The sequence below is a fragment of the Diachasma alloeum genome, unplaced genomic scaffold, assembly GCF_001412515.2.
Source record: "Diachasma alloeum isolate Michigan unplaced genomic scaffold, Dall2.0 Dall_scaffold_01152, whole genome shotgun sequence".
NCBI classification, from domain to species: Eukaryota; Metazoa; Arthropoda; class Insecta; order Hymenoptera; family Braconidae; genus Diachasma; species Diachasma alloeum.
In genome coordinates this window covers 57,486-66,639 of record NW_021681262.1, presented here as the reverse complement: position 1 = coordinate 66,639, position 9,154 = coordinate 57,486, and the positions used below count along the sequence as shown (strand labels likewise).

Genomic DNA, 9,154 nt, shown 5'->3' with positions numbered 1-9,154 from the left:
AATAATTGAGTTTTGATGTTTTCCCAAATTAACTTTTTCCATAACATAACGCATGAACTGTATTGGTGTGAGAGAAGTAGGGGGCCCATTCGATGCATTAGTGCGCCATAAGAGGCCTGACTGCGCACGCACACTAACACAACATGTCGAAAAGTAGGGTACTGTGATGCTGTTGAATGGTTTAAATCTTCGTTCAGACTTAACCAAAGAACAATATTTTTGGATGTTTTAATTCGATATTTTTCAAATAAATCCGTCAATCGTTCGATGTCTGTCCTTCGGCAAAGATCGTGTCATGTTGGGGTACGGAGAGGTCCGAACAAGCGTTAGGGTTAACAGTATGTTCCTATTTTGAGAGCGTCTATTTTCCTATTTTCATGGAATCATGTTTGAGATCTGGGAGTTTTTTCATCATGTGGTGTTCATATCAGGAATATATGGAATATCAACCACAGTAAGTACTCTGAATTTTTCAATAATAGTACCTAAATATCCATTGAAAATAGTCTAGTAATATCAAGTAACCTCTCAATAGGGTTCTTCATTCCGAGTTTTCTCTTCCTTCTATCCGATTGTCAAAATATCTTCTCTGCTCAGTGGTGTATCAATTATTCTACCAATGATATGCAGAGAATAGTATCTTACGGGTTTCTCAAGTATAAAAATAGTCTACCCATTAACTTTCAATTCTCAATGAAAGAAAATATAAAATTAGAATTTTGCGCATTGGTCCAGATGACACCAACTCCAGTACTGCTCCAACAATCTCCCGAAATATTATCACAAGCAGATTACTCCTTCAAGAATGATTGGGAATCTTAGACTGTATCGATCGAGCCCTGCATTAAACAATCGGAACCGAGCAAGTCAAATTGAGGTGGATGTGAAGGTAATGAAAAATTTTCATCACAATAGATATTGAATAATATAGACAATTATATGTGAAAAAATTCCGTGGAAGAACTTACCGCTCTCTCTAAGAACTTCTATAGAAATTCTATTAGAACTCCATAAAAATTCCCCTGGAAGTTCTGCCGAAATTCAATTGGTTTCTTTGCACTAATTTTGTTCGAGATTATGCTACTTTGTCGTATCATGTTTCGATTGTGAAAAATCAATAGATTTCGATTTTCCTCTAAATTCATGAATATAAATTTTCGCAGTTTCCTGCTGTATCTTTGTGGATCTCTCATAATAAAATCCAATAAGAAAAACTCTGAAAATCCATGTCCAGAAATTCTCAACTAAAAAATCCGAACAGAATAATTTGCATCGAAAAATCAACATCTGTAGACTTTTATCTACAAAAAAAAATACTGCAAAGTTGCATAATTTCAAAAGTATTGGTTCAGAAAATAGAGAAAATTATTTTATATTTTTGATCACTTTGATAGAACTATTATAGAGATACCTAAATTCATGTCCTGTCTTATAGGGTATGTTATGGAATCATTAGTGAATTTTAATGATCCCAATCGATGATTATCTATTTCGCTTACGATGATAATTGTGAATTACTTCAGTCTTTGTATGGAAATTCTTATAAAAAATTATCACTCTCCGTGCAAATTTTTATTTTTCATCTATGATGTTTATCTCCATGGTGTTAATTAAGTTTGGGAGATCACGGAATGTTGGAGAAAAATTTTTTATGACAAATTAGTCAGTGTTGTAAAAAAAAATTCTCTCCAACATTCCGTGATCTTTCGTGAAAATTCGAATTTAATTTTCCATGACGTTATTCATTTTTCATCATAATTGTACCAGCAATGTGCCCGGAAAATTATATGCACAAATTTGTTTTTTAAAAGCCCTTATGACTGGACATGTTCGAGTCAGAGAAAAGGATTTAAAGGCTGGGATGGGCATAAGTGGGTCCCAGAGGAAGCTGATCAAACTTGGACTTCGAACGAGAAGGACCACTTAATTCTAATATCAGCGCAGATTCTGAGGATTTGGAATTAAATGATGGAGATAGTAATTCTGATGCCTTGTGGAACAAGAAATCCTCAATCGCATTTGAAGGTATGCTAAATACTTCGGATGAAGCTGGAGACATATTCAAAACTCAAGATTGGATCAGCATGCAGTCTATAGTTTTTTATGTCCTCTATACTGCTCTACGAATTTATTTACTAGCAAAGAATCGATTTTGCTCGAGGCTTGAATTGGTTTGTTTTCCTTGAATATGTATTTGTTAGTATTTAAAGAGTAGTTTAGTAGAGAGATTTGACCCTCTTATTCGGCATCATATTGAGTTCTCAACCGAATTGTAAGTTCATAACTAATGAATATTCATTTTTTCGTATTCCAGCTTACCATTAGTTAATAGTAATATAAAGCCTTGTTAATAGTAACTAAATTTTTCTATCAGTGTAATATTTAAATGTTTTTCTTTGTATACTAATTAAACCTGAATAAAACTAATAATTGTATGTACACAAATTCTCTAGAAATTTTAGAAATAATAGATACTGCAAATCCACCCACAACGCTTTTCAGAATCTTCGCAAAGAATACAAAAAACCTGTTAAATTTAAAAGAAAAGTTCGTGATAATAGTCTTACATTCGCATTGCAAGGCAAACGACTCCGGGAGCTTCTGGGCAGCACTGACAAGAATCGAACCCCAACGAAATTATACCTGTGAATTGTCAATCGAAAGCTAGAACCAGTTTTATAAAAATATTTACCCGCCTAGAGACTTCTCTCTTTTTATACCTACACTTAACTATTTACCCCAGCTTGAAAAATAAATTACCTTTGAGGAACTAGAACTAATTCTTAGAAAACTAAAGCATAACAAACCTACTGGCCCTGATTTTATTGCTAATGAGTTTTACTCGGCTCTCCCTTTCAGTGGCCGTAAAATCTTGTTAGATTTAACTCTTTAACTCTATCATGAAATCAGAAACGTGTCCGGAGTCCTGGACAAGTGTACTTCTCAGTATGATCTACAAAAAGACAGATATGTCTGACCCAGGTAATTAGCGTGGTATCACGCTAGTCAATCATATCACAAAATTTTTTACTTTTGTCTTAAAGGAGATACTCGAGAAACGGGCTGAAGATAACGATATCCTACCACAGTCCCAGTTTGGTTTTCGAGTTGGTCGTGGTTGCACTGAAGCGATTTTCACGCTACTCTCTGCAGTACAGCTTCAATTACGCCTACCCAAACGTGAGGTTTATGCAATATTTGTGGACTTCCCTCGTAGATTCGATTCGGTGCCCATGACCGCCTCTGGACAAAGCTGAACGACATGAAGGTTAGCTCTAAGCTGATTAGAATAATAAAATCCCTCTACGATAATGCCAAAGTTCAAATAAAGTGTAATGACCAATACTCTCTCAAATTTGATGTAACAGAACGTGTTCTACAAGGTGAGAGTCTGAGTGCTCTTTTATTCACCCTATGCATTGCAGACTTTCAAGATTTTTTTAGGAAAAGAAATATCACTGGTTTAAACATCGATGGTATTACTGATGTGCTGGTGTTACTATATGCTGATGATACAGCGATTCTAGTCGATTCTCATATCAACTTAGCAAGAGCACTCAGTGTGCTCGCCGACTACTGTGACATCAACGGCCTAGCAATTAATGTAACAAAAACAAAAATTATGGTCTTTAAGAAGTCTGGCAGACACAAAAAACTTCTCCCTAAATTTAAAATGTATAAAGGATCAGAACTTGAAGTAGTCAAATCATATCAATACTTAGGCATCCCTCTCTCTCGTAATGCACTTTGTAATGAAGCCGCTCGTCATTCGATTATAAAAGCTAAAATGGCAACTGGGGCTGCTCTGAAAGGTCTCTGCAGTCTGAGTGTCAGTTCCTGGAGTACTTATGCCATCTTACACAATGCTCTAGCCACGTCTACGCTATTATACGCTGTCCCTTCCTGGGGTCTCCTACACAAAGAGGACCTTGAGAAAGCTCAGTTGGGCTTTTTCAAGAAAGTTCTTAGTCTTCCAAGCTGTACTCCAGACTGGGCACTCAGATTGGAAACGAATATTCTGCATACAAAATTTAGAACAATGAAATTAACGTGGGATTGGATGCTTAAGATCCTTAAGCAAAAAAACTCTGTTCTTCTCAAAGTTTGCATTTTAAGACTTGTGCAATTGAGTCGCAGCCCTTGCTGCGATGATTCATACAACTGGGCGTCATAAATCAAAATCTTTCTTAAAGAAACTGCCCAAGGCTCCCTATGGGAGAAATTTGAACTCCCCTTACTGTCATCCAAAATCTGCGAGATCTTCAACAGCTACGAACAAATCCTCAGGAATGAGGATATTGCTAGATGGGCTGCCTCCTCTTCCTCCCAGCTTGTTCCTTCATACTCTCCTCAAAATCTCCCCTGGAAAGCCGTATACTTAGCAGTAAACCACAGTCTTCATACTAAACGAATAATTGCTTAACTGCGAGTAGCGAACTGTTTTAGCAGCTACTTTTGTGTCAATAACAATAGAATTCTATTGAAACCGAATAAAATGTGCAACTACTGTGATCAAAATGCGCTAGACACTTTAGAGCACTTCTGCCTACACTGTACTGTGACCCAGGGACCTCGTAACTCCCTTTTCGCTACCTATCCGCACTTTGTTAATCGAACACATAGCTCTATCTTATTTAATGCTAATTTTGCTGAAACAACAAATTTATACAACTTTTTTTGTAAATGTCGAACTGCCAGCCGGAAGATCGACCTACAAAATGTTTCACAGCGCTCGACATGTTTATCAATATATTTATCAACGACATGTTTATCAATGAGCTTTTGCACTTTTGGCATTTTTGTTCAATTTTTAATATTATTTATCTTTGCTTCACGCTCTTACTAGCAGCTCTTTTTCAACACTGTACGATCTTACAAAACTTTTATCTATCTGATATATGATTATATTGCTTACTCTATGTTATATACTATGTATCACTCTCCCCCTTATGCAATGGGGCTATGTACCTTAAAAGCAGAAATAAAATTATATTACATTACATTGCAATTGTATGCACACTTTGCATCCTTAATTCGAATATATCCATACCAATATAAAAGTTTATGCGGCAGTGCAGGAGTCTACTACAGCAAGGTCGCATGTAGATGCACGGAACCATGCACAGAAATGTTGCCGCGCAACCCATCCACCGCGCTATTCAGCAGTAGCTGATTCGTGTAGTGAATGACTAACACGGCTACCTAGCTGTTGGATTGTGACTAAGCCCGCAACCTAGCAGCTAGCCAAATGCAAGTTGAAATTTCTACCTGGGAGTTGACGGTGGGCATATGAATTTGTTGTTTTTATAACTAGAGTCTTAACAAGGGTTGTTGTGCATCTGAACCTGAAATTTTTATTTCGTTAAGAATCTCAACTTCAAATCTCGAAACCAAGTCAGTGCTATTGTTAATGTTAATCACGGGTAAAGTCATCTCTACCATGTCCAGTAACTACTATGACAAGTTTTGTAGACAGATCTTTTAGAGAAAGTGACCCATACTCACCCAATGTACCCAAATGTTCCAAGGCACCTGTGGGCCCCGTGGGTGGTCGCACTAAGAACGTGGGGGTCTCTTTGGCATTACTCTTCTGCAAGACCTGGACGGTATATGATCCCCAACGAGGGGCAGTGAGAATTCAGCGTACCATATTTTGCTTTTCTTTTCTTCATTATTTTATTCTATCAAGATATTTGATACCTCTTTAGAAAGACTTCAAATAGAATTTTCCCGCTTTTTTTTTGCAGAAAAACCACTATTTTTTCCATCTACTTCCAAATTGTTTTATTGTGGATTTACTCAGTGATGTCAACATTCCCTCGGCAGATTGTTCAGAAATCTCGTTTTTCTCGTATGATTCCCTCATAAGATGCCAGTCACCAGGGTAAGTTTTCTCCAAAGACGGTGTAGTGTCCTATCGCAAAGTCAAGTACATTAATACTAGATTTTAAATACATAGCAGTGAAGATTGTCATTGACATGTGAATAGGGAACCAGGCTTGTGCTGATCAATCAGGTACAACAATAATATTTTTTGTCTGATCGAACCGAATTTTTCGAAGCACACGAAGAATGATCGAAAAAGGAGGGAATGCATAAAAGTAATGTTTATTCTACGGAATAGCAATGCATCGATGGTATTAAATATGGGTCTCGTTTCCAAATCGCGCATTATCGATATTTCGTATTAGCTCTGAAAAAATGCCGATGACCTGTTTGAAATATTGTATAGGATCTATGGCAAAAGAAATATTATTTTTCCACCGATGGAAGTTTGCTAGATGTACTCGAGGCACATTGTAGCTACGTAGTCATTTTTATTTCTTGATAATGCTAGATACTTAATTCTCTTTTTTTCCTGTTTAATGAGGAAGAATATCCATTTTTTTATAATCATTATTTGCAGACAAATTAATTCATAGTATAGATGTTTAAAAAAAAACATCTATTCTTCGATAATCGATATATCCTAAAACATCGCCCATCCCTACTGTCAAATGAACTCACAGATTTGCATTTCGATTTACTCCATTTTTAAACTGAGAAACTACTTTTGATGCAATTCAGCTGCTGCCAGATAAAGTAAGGTATATGTTTAGCTGAGGATCATACGGTCTGGTTCACTTGAAAAAGTTTGGTGATCTCTCAAAAAAAAATCCCCGCTTTTCTCAATATAAATAACTATGCTCGACCCGTGTTTGCAATGATCTACATTTCACTGGACGAAAAAATAGAATCAATTTCTGAAATAAACAAAATTCCTGCCATAAACTTTTTCTAGGGGGATGCGGTGAAGACGTAGAAGATTAAAGTAAATTGGAAGTTTCTTCAAACAAGATAGACCAATGGGGGAAATAACTCGAATCAGTTGCGTACAATCTGATTAGTTTATCACAATTCATGATCATGTCTTCCGATCTCCTAACAATAAGCATTCACCACATTCATTGAATAACGAAAATTTGGTCCAAAATTTCGGTTGATTCTAGCAATTTCTTTCCACTCAGTGTAGCTTTTATATAAAAACCAAGAGATAGAAATCAAGTTCATAACTCAGTGAATTTTCATGTAAACATGAATATTTACAACCAAAATGACAGGAAGTTTTTACGGTTCACCAGGGTTTTCACAATTTTTCTGCATTTTCTCACAATAATGGAATGAAAATTTACAGCATTCATATATTTTTTGATAGAAGAATATTGAATTATATCATCAGTGACACACTTCATTTGCCAATAACAAGATTACCTATAAATTCAGTGCTAATACCACTTCATCAAAACTGGGTTTTCACCCAGAGAATTCAGACAAACATTATAAATAATGTGTGATAAAAAGTCAAGTATCTGTGGGAGTATCGATCACTGCACTTCGATCTTCTCAAATCCGAATAAAAACAACATGATTCCCCAATTACGCATAATCAGACATGAAGATTCAGTATCATAGTTCTCCGCGAAGTCTGACACGTCTGGATGAATCCATTTTTCAAGACGGTACAAATTTTCTAAAAATCCGTTGAATTTCCTCGAATGAATGTTAGTTGAAGAATCAATGAATTATCCATTCCCTGTAAAAATCTCAGTTCTTTCATTCAGGAATTAAAGCTTTTCCCTACTCCCTTGTTGCGGAATAGTTTATAACAGTACGGTATCGTCCGTGACACGTAACACCAAATGCCGGGCATAAAAGTCACGCTTGAAATATCTCCAGAGGGGGTGGCGTGAAACTGGGGGCAACAAAAAAAATAAAACCAATAAAAAATGAAAAAAATACATGGTTGTAGGGAAATTAACGGCCACTGAAACAAATTTTGCGAGAGCTGCGCCAGACGGAATCGTTTTCGCGTGTAAGTTGCTGCAAATCAACGGCCAGGGGGAGAGCAGTTTGTATACAATCGCGGTTTTTGCGTGTGTATCACTGCAAATGAAACGTTGTGGTTGATCATCTCATTCATTAGAAGTGGTTGATCTCGCTCGCTACGCATCCATACTCATAGTTCAATTCGATTTTTTTATCATGACCAATAGCAATTCATTCAATCAATGAATGCGAATTTTAACCATGAAGCAACAAAATAATATGTGCAACATTTCTGATTTCATTTTGGGGATTACTCATCCGTTCTGTGAATTCAATGAATTTAATCCTAATGGTTATTTTTTGCATTTGCATGGTACCCAATTAGTACACAGTATTAGATGACATGAACGATATCCAATTTCAATATTGAAATGCTTATTTTTTACCTATTCTCATTTTGACCACTTAAAGTGCAGTATTCGACGTCAAGATTAATTTCGTAGATTAATTTTAAAGTCATACCAACACCTCTATTCCATGTCCATTCTCTGTGCTCCTACTCTTCTTTTGCCTTCTCAAATTTTCTTTCAAATTTATTATCTATAGTTAGTCTCCTAATATATAGGATAGATAAAAACAATGTGTTTCCATCTTCATTCATCACCGGTTCATCTCAGGTTTTAGTAAGAAATTGGCTAATTGGGAAACTCATGTGCTTACTAGATAAGGTTTAAATCATTATTGTAACCAAAATATTATTCAATTGGCACAGGAATTTCAGCATTTCTAGAGCGTAATGTAAAACAATAATTATGGAATTTCTCGAAGCTCATAATTTTTTAGTCTTTGTATCCCACTTCCATTGCACTTCAATCTCCTACAGATACAGTCAATCATTTTTCTAGTGATATTATCTAACTTTCTTTTTATCCTTATTTTACATCGCTTTGACCCGGTTAGGGTATACTGCGATGATGATCAAAACTTTAAATGATTAAATCGCACCATTCTACCCGGCCGGGATTTGAACTCGGAACCTTTCACATGTGAGGCAAATATTATATTATCCAACTGATTCACATGTCCTTACACTAATTTGCAGAATTCTCTCTCCATTCGTCAATTTTTTTCTTCCCGTATACCCTTACGGGTTCTGACGATTTGTTCCCTCCCTCCCCCCCCCACCTAAACCCCCGGCACCGCATTCACCGAAGGACAAGGGCAAACCTCGCATAAAGGAAAAATCTGTCTACGTACAGACGTCTCGTGCGAGATACCCGCTCGACTATTAAACCATGAGATTTCATAGAATACATGCATAACGTAATCGAGAATTAATATCATCAAT

General features: G+C 36.3%; 1 long non-coding RNA gene across 1 annotated transcript; it reads left to right on the top strand.

The window, feature by feature from the left end:
• The first annotated feature begins 212 nt into the window (after window positions 1-212).
• On the top strand, window positions 213-2,353 carry LOC107045977. Its single transcript, XR_001461502.1, has 3 exons — window positions 213-454; window positions 736-889; window positions 1,812-2,353. It is a non-coding gene; the product is annotated as an uncharacterized LOC107045977 (long non-coding RNA).
• Window positions 2,354-9,154: the final 6,801 nt, after the last annotated feature.